Raw genomic sequence first — 19,787 nt, 5'->3', positions numbered from 1 at the left:
CAGTCTGCCATTTTTCCCTGCTGGTGCTGGGGAGACTGGATGGTTTGGACCCAGGAGAAATTCTCCACAGCACAGCACAGTGTCTGTGGCAGATCACGACTAGACTGCCTCTTTAAGCTGGACCTTGACCCATCCCTCCTCACTGGGCAGGGCCTCCCTGCAGGAAGTTTTACAACTCCAACCAGGGGCTTAGGGACAGAACTCTGATCTCCCTGGAACTGAGCCCCTGGGAGGATGGGATGCCATGGCCTCCATGGATCCAGCCAACTTAAGTCTTTCCCCTTGCTGGCTCTGAGGGATCCAGGCAGTCCAGATGAGTGGGATTACCCAGGGGTCAGCACACATCCTCCACCAAGGGGCAGCCGAACTGCTTTGTTTGTCCTGGATCCCATGCCTCCTAACTGGGTGAGACCTCCAACAGGGGTCACCAGACACCTTATAGAGTAGCATTTCCACTGGCATCAGGTCAATGCCTCCCTGGGAGAGACATCCCAGAGGAAGGAGTAGGCAGTCATCTTTGCTGTTCTGCAGCCTCTATTGTTGACAACTCCAGGTATAGCAGGGACCCAGGTGAATAGGGTCTGGGAGTGGACCCCCAGCAAACAGCAACAGCCCTACGGAGCAGGGGCCTGCCTGTTACAAGAAAAACAAACAGAAAGCAGCAACAACAACAGTGTCAACAAAAAAGTCCCTACAAAAACCCCATCCAAAGGTCAACAGCCTCAAAGATCCAAGCTAGATAAACTCATGAATATGAGAAAGAATCAATAACAACAACAACAAAATGCTGAAAACTAAAAAAGCCAGAGTGCCTCTTCTCCTCCAAATGATCAAAACACATCTCCAGCAAGGACACAGAACTGGGAGGAGGCTGAGATGGATGAATTGACAGAAGTAGGTTTCAGAAGGTGGGTAATAAATTTCACTGAGCTAAAGGAGCATGTTCTAACCCAATGCAAATAAGCTAAGAACCATGATAAAACATTACAGGAGCTGTTAACAAGAATAACCATTTTAGAGAAGACCATAAATGACCTGATACAGCTGAAATACCCAACACAAGAACTTCACAATGCAAACACAAATATCAATAACTGAATAGACCAAGCAGAGGAATGAATTTCAGAGCTTGAAGACTATAACTTTCAGAAATATGACAGGCAGACAAGACTAGAGAAAAAAGAATGAAAAGGAATGAACAAAAACCCTGACAACTATGGGATTATGTAAAAACATCAAACCTACGACTGATCAGGGTACCTGAAAAAGAAAAGGTGAACAGAACTAAGTTGGAAAACATACTTCAGAATATCATCCAGGGGAACATCCCGAACCTAACAAGACAGGCCAACATTCAAATTCAGGAAATCCATAAAACCCCAGTAAAATCCTCCTTGAGAAGATCAACCCCAAGACATATAATCATCAGATTCTCCAAGGTTGAAATGAAGGAAAAAATGTTAAGTGCAGTCAGAGAGAAAGGCCAGGTCACCTACAAAGGGAAGCCCATCAGACTAACAGTGGACCTCTCAGCAGAAAACCTACAAACCAGAAGAGAATGGGGGCCAATAATCAACATTCTTACAGATAAGAATTTCTAACCAAGAATTTCTTATCTTGCTAAACTAAGCTTCATAAGTGAAGGAGAAATAAAATCCTTTTCAGACAAGCAAATGCTGAAGGCATTCATCACCACCAGGCCTACTTTGCAAGAGCTCCTGAAGGAAGCACTAACTATGGAAAGGAAAAACCATTACCAGCCACTGAAAAAATACAATGAAGTACAAAGTCCAATGACACTATGAAGCAACTGCATCAACAAGTCTGCTAAATAACCAGCTAGCATCATGATGGTAGGATCAAATTCACACATAACAATATTAGCCTTAAATGTAAATGGACTAAATGCCCCAATTAAAAGGCATATAATGTTAAACTGGATAAATAATCAAGACCCATTGGCATGCTGTATTCAAGACAGAGCCACCTCATGTGCAAAGACTCACATAGGCTCAAAATAAAGGGATGGAAGAAAACTTATCAAGCAAATGGAAAGCAGAGAAAAAGCAGGGGTTGCAATCCTAGTTTCTGACAAAACAGACTTTAAACCAACAAAGATCAAAAAAGATAAATAAGCACATTACATAATGGTAAAGGCATCAATTCAACAAGAAGAGCTAACTATCCTAAATATATGTGCACCCAATACAAGAGCACCCAAATTCATAAAACAAATTCTTAGAGACCTACAAAGAGACTAAGAGTACACACAATAATAGTGGGAGACTTTAACATTCTACAGTCAATATTAGATTACAGTCAATGTTAGATTGACAAATGGGATCGAATTAAACTAAAGAGCTTCTGCACACCAAAAGAAACTATCATCGGCCGGGCGCGGTGGCTCAAGCCTGTAATCCCAGCACTTTGGGAGGCCGAGACGGGCGGATAACGAGGTCAGGAGATTGAGACCATCCTGGCTAACACAGTGAAACCCCGTCTCTACTAAAAAAATATAAAAAAAACCTAGCCTGTAGTCCCAGCTACTCGGGAGGCTGAGGAAGGAGAATGGCGTAAACCCGGGAGGCGGAGCTTGCAGTGAGCTGAGATCCGGCCACTGCACTCCAGCCTGGGCAACAGAGCGAGACTCCGTCTCAGAAAAAAAAAAAAAAAAAAAAAAAAAAAAAACTATCATCATAGTGAACAGGCAACCTAAACGATGAGAGAAAATTTTTACAATCTATCCATCTGACCAAGGTCTAATACCCAGAATCTACAAAGAACTTAAACAAATTTACAAGAAAAAAAACCAACCCCATTAAAAAGTGGGCAAAGGAAATGAACAGACATTTCTCAAAAGAAGACATTTATGTGGCCAACAAACATGAAAAAAGCTCAACATCACTCATCATTAGAAAATACAAGTCACAATCACAATGAGATACTATCTTATGCCAGTCAGAATGGTGATTATTAAAATCAAGAAACAACAAATGCTGGCAGGGCTGTGGAGAAATAGCAACACTTTTACACTGTTGGTGGGAATGTAAATTAGTTCAACCATTATGGAAGGCAGTGTGGTGATTACTCAAAGACCTGGAATCAGAAATTCCATTTGACCCAGAAATCTCATTGCTGGGTATATACCCAAAGGAATATAAATCATTCTATTATAAAGTTACATGTACACATATGTTCATTGCAGCATTATTCACAATAGCAAGACATGGAATCAACCCAAATGCCCATCAGTGATAGACTGGATAAAGAAAATGTGGCACATATACACCATGGAATACTATGCACCTCAAAAAAGGAATGAGGTCATGTCCTTTGCAGGGACAAGGATGGAGCTGGAAGCCATTACTCTCAGCAAACTAACACGAGAACAGAAAACCAAACACCAGATGTTCTCACTTATAAATGGGAGCTGAACAATAAGAAAACATGGCCACAGGGAGGGAAACAACACACATTGGGCCCTGTTGGGGCATGGGAGAGGGAGAGCATCAGGATAAACAGCTAATGCATGTAGGGCTTAATACCTAGGTGATGGGTTGATAGGTGTAGCAAACCACCATGGCACACGTTTACCTATGTAACAAACCTACATATCTTGCACATGTATCCCAGAGCTTAAAATAAAATAAATTACAAAAAAAATGAAAACTAAGAAAAACCTGACACCCTAATTTCATCTCCCTGCTTTTTACCTTTTTGTTTTTACTTATATTTTATTTTACTATGGGTTGAAAAGTTTTTGTAATTATTATTTTTATTGGTTCATTATTCTTTCTACTTGAGTAATTTGCACACCAGTTACAGTGTCATAATATTCTGTGATTTTGCAGGTACTTACTATTACCAGTGAGTTTTGGACCTTTAGGTGATTATTTATTTCTTATTAATGTCCTTTTATTTCTTTTTTTATATTCTTTTATTTCTGATTGAAGTAGTCCTTCTAGCATTTCTTGTAGGACAGGCTTGGTATTGATGAAACCTTTCAGCTTTTGTTTGTCTGAAAAAGCCTTGCTTTCTCCATCATGTTTTTATAATATTTTTACTAGATATACTTTTCTAGAATAAAAGATGGGTTTTTTTTGGTTCAGCACTTTAAATATGACATGCCTCTCTCTCTCTCCTGGCTTGTAAGGTTTCCATGAAAAGTCTGCCACCAGACATATTGGAGCTCCACTGTATGGTATTTATTTCTTTTCTCTTTCTGCTTTTAGGATTTCTTTATCTTTGACCTTTGAGAGTTTGATTATTAAATGCTGTAAGATAGGCTTTTTTGGATTGAATCTGCTTGGTGTTCTATATCCTTCTTGCACTTGGATTTTGATATCTTTCTCTAGGTTTGGGAAGTTCTCTGTTATTATCCCTTTGAATATACTTTCTACCCCTATCTCTTTCACTACCTCCTCTTTAAGTCCAATAATTCTTAGATTTGACCTTTTGAGGCTATTTTCTAGATCCTGTAGGCATGCTACATTGTTTTTTATTCTTTTTTTTTTTTTAATTGTCTTGTCTGACTGTATTTTCGAACATCTTGTATTCACGCTTAGTAATCCTTTCTTCTGCTTGATCAGTTCTGCTATTAAGGGACTCTGGTGCACTCTTCAGTATGCCAATTGCATTTTTAAGCTCCAGAATTTTTGCTTGATTATTTTAAGTTATTTCAACCTCTTTCCTAAATTTATGTGATAGAATTCTGAATCTTTCTCTGTCTTTTCTTGAATTTCTGCACTTTCTCAACATAATTATTTTGAGTTCTCTGTCTGAAAGTTCATATATCTCCGTTCCTATGGGATTGGTCCCTAGTTGCTTATTTAGTTCATTTGATGTTGTCATTTTTCCTGGATGATGTTGATGCTAGTAAATGTTCTTCCAGCATCTGGGCATTGAAAGGTTAGCTATTTATTGTAGTATTGTCTGGTTTTCTTTATACCTGTCTTTCTTGGAAAGGCCTTCCAGATATTTGAAAGGTCATGGGTGTTGTCATCTAAGCTGTATCTTCTTTAGGAAGCTCCCCAAGCCCAGTAATGCTGTGGTTCTTGCAGATTCATAGAGGAACCACCTTGATTGTCTTGGACACAATCTGGGAGACTTCTCTGTTTACCAGTCAGACATTTTTGTTCTCTTTCTTTACTTTCTCCCAAGCAGAGTCTCTCTCTCTCTCTCTCTCTCTCCCCCCCCCCCCCTGTTCTGAGCTACCTAAATCTTGGTGCAGAGTGACACAAACCCCTGTGGCCACCACCACTATGACTACACTGGGTCAGAACTGAAGCCAGCACAGAACTTGATCTCACCCAAAGCCTGCTGCAACCACTCTCTGCCTACTGTCAATGATATCTCAAGCCCCTGGGGCTCTACAATTAGCAGGGGGCAAAGACACCCTGGCCCTTGTCTTTCTCTTCAGGTCCCCGGGTTCTCTCAGTCCCCTAGATTGGTCCAGAGTTACCATCCAGGAGTCAAGGACTAGATAGAATCAAATACCTTAGAAGTCCACCTACTGTGTCACTGTACTACAACTGAGATTGCACTAAAACCACAAGACACAATTCTTTTTGCTCTTACCCCCCCTTTCCTAAGGCAGATGAGGCTCACCCCATAGCTGCCAGCACCCCAAGCCACAAGGAGTACTTGCTGATAAATATTTATGCTACAATCCTCAACAAAATAGTAACAACCTGAATTCAATAACCCATCAAAAAGACCATTCATCATCGCCAAGTTGGATTAATCCCAGAGATGCAAATATGGTTGAACATACAGAAAGCAATTAATGTGATTCATCATATCAACAGAATGGAGGACAAGAAAACAAATTATCATTTCAATTGATGCTAAAAAATGCATTTGATAAAATTCAACATCCCTTCAACATAATAAAAGCCATATATGACTGACTCACAGCTAGTACCATGTGGAACAAGCAAAAACAGAAAGCCTTTCTTCTAAGATCTGGAACAAGACATGGATGCCCACTTTCACCACTGTTATTAAAATAGTACTGGAAGTTCTAGCTAGAGCCATCAGACAAGAGAAAGAAATAAAGGGCATCTGTATTATTCCGTATTCAGACTGCTGATAAAGACATACCCATGACTGGACAATATACAAAAGAAAGAAGTTTAATTGGACTTACAGTTCCACGTGGCTGGGGAAGCCTCACAATCATGGCAGAAAGCAAGGAGGAGAAAGTCACATCTTACATGGATGGCAGCAGGAAAAGAGAGAGTTTGTGCGAGGAACTCCTCTTTTTTCCCCTTTTTTATTTTTTATTTTATTTTAAGTTCTGGGATACATGTGAAGAACATCCAGGTTTCTTAAATAGGTATACATGTGCCATGGTGGTTTGCTGCACTTCACGTGTTTGGTTTTCCATTCTTGTGTTAGTGCTAAGAATGGTGGCTTCCAGCTTCATCCATGTCCCTGCAAAAGAAGATCTCATTCTTTTTTATGGCTGCAGAGTATTCCATGGTGTATATGTGTCACATTTTCTTTATCCAATCAATCATTGATGGGCATTTTGGTTGGTTCTAAGTCTTTGCTATTGTAATAGTGTTGTGATAAACATACATCTGCATGTGTCTTTATAGTAGAATTATTTATAATACTTTGGGTATATACCCAGTAATGGGAATGCTGGGTCAAATGGTATTTCTTGTTCTAGATCCTTGAGGAATCACCACACTGTCTTCCACAATGGTTGAACTCATTTACACTCCCACCAACAGTGTAAAAGAAGGGAACTCCTCTTTTTAAAACCCTCAGATCTCATGAGACTTATTCACTAGCACAAGAACAGTGCAGGAAAGACCTACCTCCGTAATTCAATCACCTCCCACTGGGTTCCTCTCATGACATGTGAGAATTGTGGGAGTTACCATTCAAGATGAGATTTTGTGGAGTGGGGGGGGACACCGCCAAACCATATCAGCATCCAAAATGGAAAGGAAAAAGTCAAAATATCCTTATTTGGACACTATATGATCCTATATTTGGAAAAACCTAAAACCTCCATGAAAAAAACTATGAGAACTGATAAGTGAATTCAGTAATGTCACAGGATACAAAATCAACACATATAAATTAGTAGCATTTATATATGCCAATAGTGAACAATCTGAAAAAGAAATTAAAAAGTAATCTCATTTACAATAGCTATACATGAAATAAAATACCTTGAAATTAACCAAACAAGTGAAAGATATTTACAATGGAAACTATCAAATATTGATGCAAGAAATTGAAGGAAACACAAAAAATGGAGATATGTCATGTTCTTGGATTGGAAGAAAAAATATTGTTAAAATGTCCATACTACTCAAAGCAATCCAGAGGTTCAATGTAATCCTTATCAAAGTACCAGTGACATTCTTCACAGAAGTAAAAAAAAAAAAAAAAATCCTAAAATTTATATGGAACCACAGTAAACCTAGAAGAGTCAAAGCTATTCTAAGCAAAAAGAACAAAACTGGGGAGGCTGGAAGTAGCAAGTGTATACCACTCTCATGGAGAGAAATAGAAGGGGTGAGTAAATACAGCATCTTCAACTGAAACATCTAGGCACACACATTGAGATTCATCAAGAAAACAACCCACACAGAACAGAGAAAAACAAGGCAGGACAACCACCCACCTGGAAGCAACACAGAGCCAGGGGAGTATACCTTGCCCAGGGAGGTGGTGAGTGAATGAATAACCCTGGGACCCATGCTTTCTCTATGGATCTTCACAACCATGGGTCAGGAGATCCTTTCATGAACCCACTCCAACAGCATCTTCAGTCTGACATGCATAATTACATGTAGTTTGGGCAGAGCAGCTGCTCAGACACACACAGAGCCCTGGGTATCTAGGGTATCCAACTAAAGCAGCTCCAACTGTGGCTAAGCGAGAGGATAGACCCCCTTACATACTCCTAAGAAAGGGGCTTAATTCAGGAGACTGAGCATTGATAGAATGCAGGCTCTGCTTCCACAGCACCTTGCAAGATAAGATGCACTGGTTTGGAATTCCAGCCAGCCACTGGTAGCAGCATTACACCTCCCTGGATGGAACTCCCAGAGGAAGGGGCAGGCCACTATCTTTACTGTTTTGCCATCTTCTGTTGACACCTTCAGGAGTTGGAAAATCTGAGGAGATTAGGAAATGAAGCAGACCCCCAGTGTACTACAGCAGCCCTGCAGAAAAGTGTCCAGACCATTTGTTATGTAGGTACCCAATCCTGTATCTCATCATTGAGAGGGTCTATTCCTGCCCTAGATACTCACCCACACCCTGCGAAGGATATCAAACTGGTAGCAACTCTGTGACTCCCTGAGACAGAGCTCCCAAAGGGAAGAGCAGTTTGCCATCCTTACTGTCTCATAGCACACATCCTTACTGACTTCAGCCTCTGGAAGTTCCATGGGACCAGGGGCTGGTTTAGATACCCATCACTGAGCACCCATTGATCAGAAAAGTGGCTGAAAAGTTCTCCATGCAGGTCCCAGTCCTTTCTTCTCTTCACTGGGCAAGGCTGTATGACCTGTGACTCCAACACAACCACCATGCACCTGCCTGAACTCTTCTATCAGAGGCAGCCCCACATATAAAGAAACACCAACATGCAGAGATCAGAAAGAACCAATGCAAGAACTCTGGCAACTCAAATGGCCAGAGTGTATTATGTCCTTCAAATGATCTCACTAGTTCTCCCATGAGGGTTCTTAACTAGGCTGAGGGAGCTGAAATGACAGAAATAGAATTCAAAATATGGATAGGAATAAAGATCATCAGGATTCAGGAGAATGGAAAAATCCAATATAAGAACCACAATAAAATGATACAGGAGCTGACAGACCAAATAGCCAGTATAAAAAAATAATTTAACTGATCTGATAGAGCTGGAAAACACACTACAAGAATTTCACAGTGCAATCACAAGTATTAACAGCAGAATAGACCAAGCTGAGGAAATAATCTCAGAACTTGAGGCTGGGCTCCCTGAAATAAGACAGTCAGACAAAATGTCTTTTAAAAAATGAAAAGGAATGACCAAAACCTCCAAGAAATACAGGATTATGTAAAGAGGCCAAATATATTATGTAAAGAGGCCATTGGCATACCTGAAGGGATGTGGAGAAAGCAAACAACTTAGAAAGCATATTTATCAGGATATCACCCATGAAAACTTTCCCTACCTCACTAGAGAGTCCAACAGTCAAATTCAGGAAATACAAAGAACCCCTGTAATATTCTACAGAAGATTATCCCCAAGACACATGATATGGTTTGGGTCTTTGTCCCTGCCCAAATCTCATGTAGAATTATAATTCCCAATGTTGGAGGTGGGGCCTGGTGGGAGGTGACTAGATCATGGGAGCAGAGTTCTCATGAATGGTTTAGCACCATTCCCCTAGTACAGCTCTCATGATAGAGTTCTCACAAGATCTGGTTGTTTAAAAGTGTGTACCACCTCCCTCCTCTCTCTCTTTCTGCTCCAGCCATATGAGATGCTTGCTCCCCCTTTGCCTTCTGCCATGATTGTAAGTTTCCTCACACCTCTCCAGAAGCCAATGAAATGTCCAGCATCATGCTTCCTGTACAGCCTGTGGAACTGTGGGCAAATTAAATCTATTTTATTTGTAAATTACCCAATCTTAGGTATTTCTTTATAGTAATGCAAGAGTGGACTATTGGGGTACTTCTGGTACCAGTGAAAAATTGGTACCAATGGAAAATTGGTACCAGAAGTGGGTTTTGATATAAAGATACCTGAAAATGTGGAAGCAGCTTTGGAACTGGGTAATGGGCAGAGGTTGGAACAGTTTCGAGGGCTCAGAAGAAGATAGAAAGATGAGGGAAAATTTGAAACTTCCTAGAGACTTGTTGAATGGTTGTAACCAAAATGCTGGTAGGGATATGGACAGTCAATGTCAGGCTGAGGAAGTCTCAGACAGAGATGAGGAACTTATTGGGAACTGCAGCAAAGGTCACTTTTGTTGTCCATTAACAAAGAGCTTGGTTAGATTGTGCCCCTGCTCTAAAAATCTATGGAACTTTGAACTTGAGAGACATGATTTAGGGTATCTGGCAGAAGAAATTTCTAAGCAGCAAGGCATTCAAGATGTGGCCTGACTGCTTCTAACCACCTATTCTCACATGTGTGAGCAAAGAAATGATCTGAAACTGGAACTTATATTTAAAAGGGAAGCAGAGTGTGAAGTCTGGAAAATTTGCAGCTTGGCCATGTGGTAGAAAAGAAAATCCCATCATTTGACCCAGCCATCCCATTACTGGGTATATACCCAAAGGATTATAAGTCATGCTGCTATAAAGACACATGCACATGTATGTTTATTGCGGCGCTATTCACAATAGCAAAGACTTAGAATCAACCCAAATGTCCATCAGTGACAGACTGGATTAAGAAAACGTGGCACATATACACCATGGAATACTATGCAGCCATCAAAAAGGATGAGTTTGTGTCCTTTGTAGGGACATGGATGCAGCTGGAAACCATCATTCTCAGCAAACTATCACAAGAACAGAAAACCAAATACCCCATGTTCTCACTCATAGGTGGGAATTGAACAATGAGATCACTTGGACACAGGAAGAGGATCATCACACACTGAGTCCTATTGTGGGGAGGGGGGAGGGGGAAGGATAGCATTAGGAGATATACCTAATGTAAATGACGAGTTAATGGGTGCAGCACACCAACATGGCACATGTATACATATGTAACAAACCTGCACGTTGTGCACATGTACACTAGAACTTAAAGTATAATAAAAAAAAAAGAAAGAAAGAAAAGAAAATCCCTTTTTCTGGGGAACAATTCAAGCCTGCTTCAGAAATTTGCATAAGTGAAGAGAAGCCAAATGTTAATAACCAAGACAATGGGGAGGCCTCAAAGGCATTTCAGAGACCTCTCGGACAGCCCCTCTCATTACAGGCCCTGAGGCCTAGAAGAGAAGAATGATTTAGTGGGCCAGGCCCAGGGCTCCACTGCCCGGAACAGCATTGAGACACTGCTTCCTGAATCCCAGCTCCTCCAGCTTCAGCCATGGCTTAAAAGGCCTCAGAAACAGCTTGGGCCACTGCTCCGGAGGGAGCAAACCAAAAGCCTTGGCAATTTTCACGTGGTCCTAAGCCTGCAGGTGCAGAGTACAACCATTGAGGCTTGGGAGCCTCTGTCTTGATTTTAGAGCATGTATGGAAACTCCTGGATGTCAAGGAAGAAGCCTGTTGCATGGGTAGAGCCATCATGAAGAACCTCTACTTGGGCAACATGGAGGAAAAATGTGGAGTTGAAGCCCCCACACAGAGTCCCCACTGAGGCACTGCTTAGTGGAGCTGTGAGAAGAGAGCCACTGTCCTTTGGACCCCAGAATGGTAGCTCAATTGACAGCCTGCACTATGTGCCTGGAAAAGCTGCAGGCAATCAATGCCAGCCAGTGAAAGCAGCTGAGGGAGCTGTAACTTGCAAAGTAACAGGGGAAAGCTGTCCAAAGTTTTAGGAGCCCACCACTTCCACCTGCATGCCCTGGATGTGGGACATGGAGTCAAAGGAGATTATTTTGGAGATTTAAGGTTTAGTGACTTCCCTGCTGGGTTTTGGACTTGCACTGAGCCTGTAGACCCTTTCTTTTGGCCTATATCTCCCTTTTGGAGCTACCATATATGATCCAGAGATCTCACTGTTGGTTATGTACTCAAAAGTAAGGAAATCAGTATATTGAAGAGATATCTGCACTTCCATGTTTATTGCAACACTATTTAAAATAGCCAGGATTTGGGAGCAACCTAAGTGTCCATCAACGGATGAATGGATAAAGAAAATGTGGTACATAGATCGAGAGGGCTGCTGCGAGACCATGGAGAACGGATACACATATGAAGATTATAAGAACACTGCAGAATGGCTTCTGTCTCACACTAAGCACCAACCTCAAGTTGCAATAATCTGTGGTTCTGGATTAGGAGGTCTGACTGATAAATTAACTCAGGCCCAGATCTTTGACTACAGTGAAATCCCCAACTTTCCCCAAAGTACAGTGCCAGGTCATGTTGGCCGACTGGTGTTTGGGTTCCTGAATGGCAGAGCCTGTGTGATAATGCAGGGCAGGTTCCATATGTATGAAGGGTACTCGCTCTGGAAGGTGACTTTCCCAGTGAGGGTTTTCCACCTTCTGGGTGTGGACACCCTGGTGGTCACCAATGCAGCAGGAGGGCTGAACCCCGCGTTTGAGGTTGGAGATATCATGCTGATCCGTGACCATATCAACCTACCTGGTTTCAGTGGTCAGAACCCTCTCAGAGGGCCCAATGATGAAAGGTTTGGAGTTCGTTTCCCTGCCATGTCTGATGCCTATGACCGGACTAGGAGGCAGAGGGCTCTCAGTATGTGGAAACAAATGGGGGAGCAACGTGAGCTACAGGAAGGCACCTATGTGATGCTGGCAGGCCCCAGCTTTGAGACTGTGGCAGAATCTCATCTGCTGCAGAAGCTGGGAGCAGATGCTGTTGGCATGAGTACAGTACCAGAAGTTATCGTTGCACGGCACTGTGGACTTCGAGTCTTCGGCTTCTCACTCATCACCAACAAGGTCATCATGGATTATGAAAGCCTGGAGAAGGCCAACCATGAAGAAGTATTAGCAGCTGGCAAACAAGCTGCACAGAAATTGGAACAGTTGGTCTCCATTCTTATGGCCAGCATTCCACTCCCTGACAAAGCCAGTTGATCTGCCCTGGAGTGGTCTGGCGTCTCTCACACAAGATCCAAGTAGCTGCTACCTTCTTTGACCTCTTGCTGGAGTCACGTGCCTCTGTCCTTAGGTTGTAGCAGAAAGGAAAAGATTTCTAGCCTTCACCTTTCCCACTTTCTTCCACTAGACCCTTCTAGTGCCAGATCCTCTTCTCACAGCTGGGATTACAGGTGTGAGCATAGTGAGACGTTGGCGCTACAAAATAAAGCTGTTCTCATTTCTGTTCTTTCTTATACAAGAGCTGGAGCCCATGCCCTACCACGCATCTGTGGAGGTGCCCAGGATTTGACTTGGGCCTTAGAACTTTGCACAGCAGCTGCTACTAGCTTTTTGAGATAATACATTCCTGGGGGCTCTGTTCTGCCTTATCAAAATCACCAGAGACCAAACAAGGACTAACCCAATACCTCTTGGACTTTATTTAATGTCATAATGTTGTCAGAATAAAGAGAAAGATGAAATAGAAAAAAAAAAAAAAAAAAGAAAATGTGGTACATATACACAATGGAGTACTATTCAGCCATGAAAAGGAATGAGATTCTGTCATTTGAAGCAACATGGATGGAACTGGAGTTCATTGTGTAAAGTGAAGTAAGCCAGGCACAGAAAGACAAACATCATATGCTCTCACTTATCCGCAGGAATTAAAAATTAAAGCAATTGAACTCATGAAGATAGAGTAGAAGGATGGTTACCAGAGGCTGGGAAGAGTAGTGGAGTGGCATAAAGGTGAAGTGAGGATGGGGTGGCATAAAGGTGAAGTGGGGCAAAATAATAGTTAGAAAAAATAAGACAATATTTGCTAGAACAACAGGGTGGCTATAGTCTAAAATAATTTAATTGTAAACTGTAAAATAAATTTTTTTAAAAATTGGATTATTTATATCACAAAGAATAAATTCTTGAGGCGATCGATACCCCATGTACCCTGATGTGATTATTACTCATTGCATGCCTGTATCAAATATCTCATATACCCCATAAAGATATATACCTACTATGTATGTACAGAATTAGAAACAAAGAAAAAAATTAAAAGCAATACCTGAAAGAATAGCCCAGGATGACTAAATTATGATTGAGATGAGGAGGGTGGTATTAGGTTTGTTATTATGGTGGGGCTTGGTAGGATATCATAAAGGACATACAAAAGGCAGCTGAAGGACTCAGAGGTGGGACTGAGAACCAAAGATGACAAAGGCCTCAAAAGCCAAAGGTTGACCACTTAACTATTTTGCCTTGGGCTATGCCTTCAAGGGAACACAATGTTTCTTCTTAATCTGAATTTCACTTAAGAGAAATAAGTTGTAGTGAGTGGGCTTATTATTTTGCCATAAGCCTGAAATTTTTGCTTTTTAAAAATGAATGTCTACTTTCACGAAGTCAAGCTACGGAGAGGGAAGTCATATTAAGCAAAGACAAAGGAAGACATTGCTCTAGCAACCAAAAGTACTTACAAGATTCCGTCAAACTCATTATATGCTATTTCATTTTTTATTTGATCACTTTTCTTTTAACACGGAAAGCCTTGAAACAGACTGATAAAATAATTGCCTGGATAGGCCTAATACTGCCTCATATCCCATCATGAAATTTCTTCCAGCACCACCAAGGGCGTAATTCTGAATTGTAAATGCAAAATAGCATAATAGCCTCCTTCCCCCCTTCTTTCCATTAAAAAGGTCTACAGTATAAAGCAACAAAGGAGCTCTCATACAGTACAAAAGAGGTTTCCCTCACATACCAGAGTTGCGCACTCTACTAAGCATGTAAAAACCATTTCTCAAATCATTCCTTTTGAAAAGTAGCAGGACCGTCTTAAGAACCAAGCATGTTACTAGCTAATCCCCTCAGTTGTTACAGATGGGGTACACCCAAGTAGGATGGAAATATATTAATGATTCTTAAAAGAAAGTAACTTTTGGTTTAATTAAAATGATTTTACTATTGTTAAAATGCTTAGAGTAGAAAAATACAGAAAAGCAGCATAGTACAGTAAAAAGTATACTGAACTGGAAAATAGCAGGATAGTCCTGGTTCTGCCACTAACTAGCTATAGGATCTTAGACCTAAGTTTCTATCCCTTTCTTGGTCTCAGTTATTTTGGGAGTAAAGGAGCTAGACCCATAATTTCTAGGTTTTCTCTCAAATCTATCACTCAAGTTTTAATATAAAGTAACACAATGGAAAAAGGACTCTACTTGTAAATGCCATGCTATTCTTTTGATCTTTTTTTCGATTTTTTTTTTTTTTGAAAGACTCACAGTGTCAAATCTGCTGCCGTGGTCTTATCTAAATTCATTTTCAGTCAGGCATAGTGACTCATGTCTATAATCCCAGCACTTTGGGAAGCCGAGGCAAGAGGATGACTTGAGACCAAGAGTCTGAGACCAGCCTGAGCAATATATTGAAATCGCATCTCTACAAAAATAAAATAAATTGACTTTTTAACCAGTATTCTTCACATACAGTACTAGTGAGCAATCACTGATTTTCAAAGAAATGTTATTTGTAACACTGGCTATCCAATAATCACTCCCCTAAAATGTCCTAGCTATGGGTGAATTATTCTAGAAATATTAGGTGATGAGTAATTCGATAAAGACAGACTGTGAGCTGTTAGAAACTGTAGGAACACCTATACTCATCAGAGACCACTGAGAATTTAACTGTAGAAGCTTCTTGTGCATATATACAAAGAAGGAATTAATCCACAGGAAGGAAAGCATTCTAAATTAAGAACATCTATGGGAATTAACAGAACAAGAGAAACCCTATAATTCTTTCCTAGAATAGGAAATGAATAATTGAGTTAACTATATAACCTAATGCTTGAGATTTAATTTTTGTGTAATAAAACTACATTCTACATCAAAAAGATGTTTAAATGACTCTAAAGTGTAACAGAAGTCACATCTATATGACTATATTTAAAGGACTATATTCAGAGTATATAAGCATTTTGTGTAAGCAAAATAAACAAGTTAAATGTCTTGATTTGGGGACACGACGCTTTTTACCAAACTGCATTAAGAAAAATATAGGACCCCAAATAACTAAAGTTAATATACTGAATTGATGGTGGTAAAATTCCCTGTGACTTTCCACATGTATGCTTCAGTTTGCTTCATAGTTTCTATCAATGTTATACTCTATATTTGAAGACAAATATTTACTGTTACTTCTAGAGTGCACAGGGATAACTCAAATTCAGCTCTTCTATAAATTTTATTTGATTATTTTATAAAATAAACACAAAGATATAATCCTGGCACAATAAATGAAATTTGAAAAACTTAGTGAAACAAACATATTGGAAGGCAGAAAAATAATAAGCAACAAAGCCAAGGAGAATTAAAAATAAATTTCTGTTGGCTCTTCCACAGAAGGTATTCTACCTCAGTGTTCCTCTATACAACTTAAATTACCAAATGGTAGACTAATTATTTAGTTCAAAGTTTTAATTATGACTAAAACCTAAGGATATGACAGAAGTTTATCATAGTCCCTTTTAGTTTGTTTCTATCTCTTATAAACATGTGGTCTATTCTAAATGTAGAAAATAAGGATCCATACAATCTTGGAGAAAAGTTTATATTCCATAGTGTTAAAAATCACAGTAGCTTTAGCTCTTAATTATAACCAGAACATTAAGTGAAATCAGTCTTGAAGTTTCAGTTCAGCTGATTAATAGCCCAAAACAAGTTTGCCTATATTTTCTCATCAGGAGTAAATCCAATTATTCAAACATATATTAAGCACCTATGATGTGCTAACCTCTCTTTCCATGTCAGAAGAAGAAACCAAGAAGAGAATGTATAAGACTTATTCCTCAGCATGCTCAAAGTCAAAAATTCAATGTGGCCGGGCGCGGTGGCTCACGCCTGTAATCCCAGCACTTTGGGAGGCCGAGGCGGGTGGATCACAAGGTCAGGAGATCGAGACCATGGTGAAACCCCGTCTCTACTAAAAATAGAAAAAATTAGCCGGGCGCAGTGGCGGGCACCTGTAGTCCCAGCTACTCGGGAGGCTGAGGCAGGAGAATGGCGTGAACCCGGGAGGCGGAGCTTGCAGTGAGCCGAGATCGCGCCACTGCACTCCAGCCTGGGCGACACAGCAAGACTCCGTCTCAAAAAAAAAAAAAAAAAAAGAAAAGAAAAAAAAAAAAGAAAAAAAAAATTCAATGTGATTTGATGAAGGATAAGGGTTTTCAGTAGAAGGAATGAATAACTGCCGGAGGCAAATGAGTGTATGGAGCAGAAAAGTCTTTACAAGGTGATATTTAAACTGCCTTAAAGGATGAGTATAAAACAAGAAAAAGCAATGAGTGGGTATGTCAGGAAAATAAATGAGCTGTTCATGAGACGTGGAAACATAGGCAAGCATGGCACAAAAAGAACAACAGATTTGCCGATTTGGTATAATTTGAAGTGGGGTTCCTATGTGCAGAAGTGAAAGATAAGGTTAGAGAGATGGGCAGAAGTCATTTCCACTAGGCCTTTATATTCAGTAATGAGTTGTCAAGGCTGTCCTGAAAGCTATGGAAAGCCATTACACAATTTTAAACACAGATGGACATGATGAGAATTGTATTTTAGTAAAATCAGTCTAGCAACAGTAGGAGAGATGGACTGGAGGGCATTAAGTGTGATGTTGGAGAACTACTGCAATAATCCATACAGAAAGAATGTAAAGAGCCAAAGGCCATCACTATATATCACCATGAATTTTCACTTTTCTCAACAGCCTAGGGTTAAGAATAGAGAAAGGTTAAGTTACTAAGGTCAGTAGAAGAACAAAGGAGTGACAAAATTAAGGAAAGGGCAAAACATGTTTGAAGTAATGAACTACGGGCTTCAGGCTGGTTACGAAATAACATTAAACAACACGAGGTATAAGAGATATGGTAGGCAGGCTTTTGTTCCCCATTATCTCTGCTGCTGGTTTTACTCCCATGGTTGTTTAACTAGGCAAAAAGGAGGTGATCTGCATGGGACTAATCTAATCACATGAGCCCTTCCAAAGTAGAGTTTTGTCAGGCTGGCAGTGGAAGTGGGTAGGAGGATGGGTGGGTTCAGTGAAATTCAAAGCACCAAGGAGATTTGTTGTTGGCTTTGACGATGAAGCAGGTCACTTACTAAGAAATACAGGCAGGCTTTAGGAGTTCAGAGCAGGTCTGGCTGATAGCCAGCAAGAAAACTGAACCTTAGTCTGACAGCTGCAAGTCATTGAATTCTACCAACAACCTGAAATGAGCTTGAAAGCAGATTCTTTCCTATCATCTCCATATAAGAGCACAGCATAACCAATACCTTGATTGCAGCCTTGTGAGGCCCAGAGCAAAGAACCCAGCTGGGTCTTCTGACCTGTAGAACAGTGAGCTAACACATGGTGTTGCTTTAAACTGCCAAATTTGTGGCAATTTGCTACATAGGAACAGAAAACCAATACAACAAGTCAGTAGAGAAGGATAGATATCAAAGGAGCAGTTGTATCGTGACTGATATAAAGAATGATAGGGAAAGAATGTTTCAGTCTAGAAGTAAGATATTAGTTTAATCCTTGGGAGGTAAAGTGGTTACTGAAATGATGTGGGAAAAACACTGTTAAAATAGTGGACCACCATATAGAGTTGTGCATGCTGTTCACTGCACAACTCCACAGGGCACCACTACCATAATAGACATCATATATTTATAAATTTGTTACAATTTTCAAGCAGGTGGGAATAAAGTTCCTTGAGGAAGGAGTGTATTTCCAAATTCTCACACACATACACACAGACACACAAAGCACCATATGAGCTAGCTAATATGATAAAGAAGTAAACAAGATAGGTAGAAATTTGTATAGTCAGGTGGCATGAGTCCCAGTTGCAGGAGAATGAGTAAATGAGGATAGCAGAGTAACGTTCTGAATCTGGCTCCACAGAGCCAAGAGGATAACAAGCAATTGATTTTATAAGAATACTATGGAAAAGTAGCAGTAAGTGAGTTATTACTTCTGCTCCCACAAGATCATATTCTCTTTAAATCAAATTATTCCCATAGACAATAAAGTTAAAGCCAGACCAAGGCAAATGAGTAGATACTAGTACTTGATGTTTGTTGAATAATTCCAAAGAAAATATATGTAAACTTTCTAATTCGCACAACAACCTACATGGTATTACATGGTGATTTCTAATTACTTTTATTTTACATGTGAGAAAACTGAGGCTCAGCATTAAATGACTTGATTATGATCACACAATTAGCAAATGGTGATGCTATGATTTAAATATAGATCTTTCTGTCTCTTTCTACTCTGCTAAGATTCTTCCCAAGCAGAGATGATGTGTAATAAGTGCTTCGTAACCCTCTCTATGTTATCATTATCCAGTGCCTTTATGCTGGATGCCTAGAGCCACACTAGTGCTGCCCCAGTGTACCCAGTAAGTCTGCCATGTTCCTATCCTCCTCCCTCATCTGTGCTTGACCCTTAGAGCTCTTCTCTCTAGGTGGGCAATCTTTAGCACATTACCCCCTCTCCCAAAGAAACATATAACTAAGTTCAAGTGCATGCCTCCTCAGGGACTATACTAAACTGGAGAGATGTCTAGTAAGCAGTTAGAGACATCCTTTCATTTGCACAACACAGATGGTTGTGTCTACTCATAATACTGGCTTTGGATACCGTGGCTCTGAAACAGCTTCAGACAGCAACCTAGAGCCTGTTCAAAAAGACATCACACTTTACAAACCCTAGCCTTGTGGTATAAGATAGGCCACACTGGTGCCAAAACTATCTCCTATTATGGGGGAAGATACCTCTGCAAACACTCATGTTCTCTCCTATATACTACACCTGTGCATGTGCATTCATGTACACACACATATTAGGGAACAGCACTGGCCTTTCTTAAGTGCCAAGTCCTAAGCAGCTAGCTGCTTACAGGAATCAGGTTGTATTTGGGAACTGACCAAGATGCCTAGGTTCTAGACCATACATACATACTTTTATAATATTAATTACAGC

At 40.4% G+C, this 19,787-nt stretch overlaps 1 pseudogene across 1 annotated transcript; it reads left to right on the top strand.

Annotated features, from left to right (window-relative positions):
* Positions 1 to 11,853: 11,853 nt before the first annotated feature.
* Positions 11,854 to 13,233, top strand: LOC105468374 (purine nucleoside phosphorylase pseudogene; annotated as a pseudogene). Its single transcript, XR_979459.2, has one exon. The product of XR_979459.2 is annotated as a purine nucleoside phosphorylase pseudogene (transcript).
* Positions 13,234 to 19,787: the final 6,554 nt, after the last annotated feature.

Source organism: Macaca nemestrina, chromosome X (assembly GCF_043159975.1).
Source record: "Macaca nemestrina isolate mMacNem1 chromosome X, mMacNem.hap1, whole genome shotgun sequence".
NCBI classification, from domain to species: domain Eukaryota; kingdom Metazoa; phylum Chordata; class Mammalia; order Primates; family Cercopithecidae; genus Macaca; species Macaca nemestrina.
Note: the sequence above shows the minus strand (reverse complement) of the source record. Positions and strands in the feature narration are given on the sequence as shown.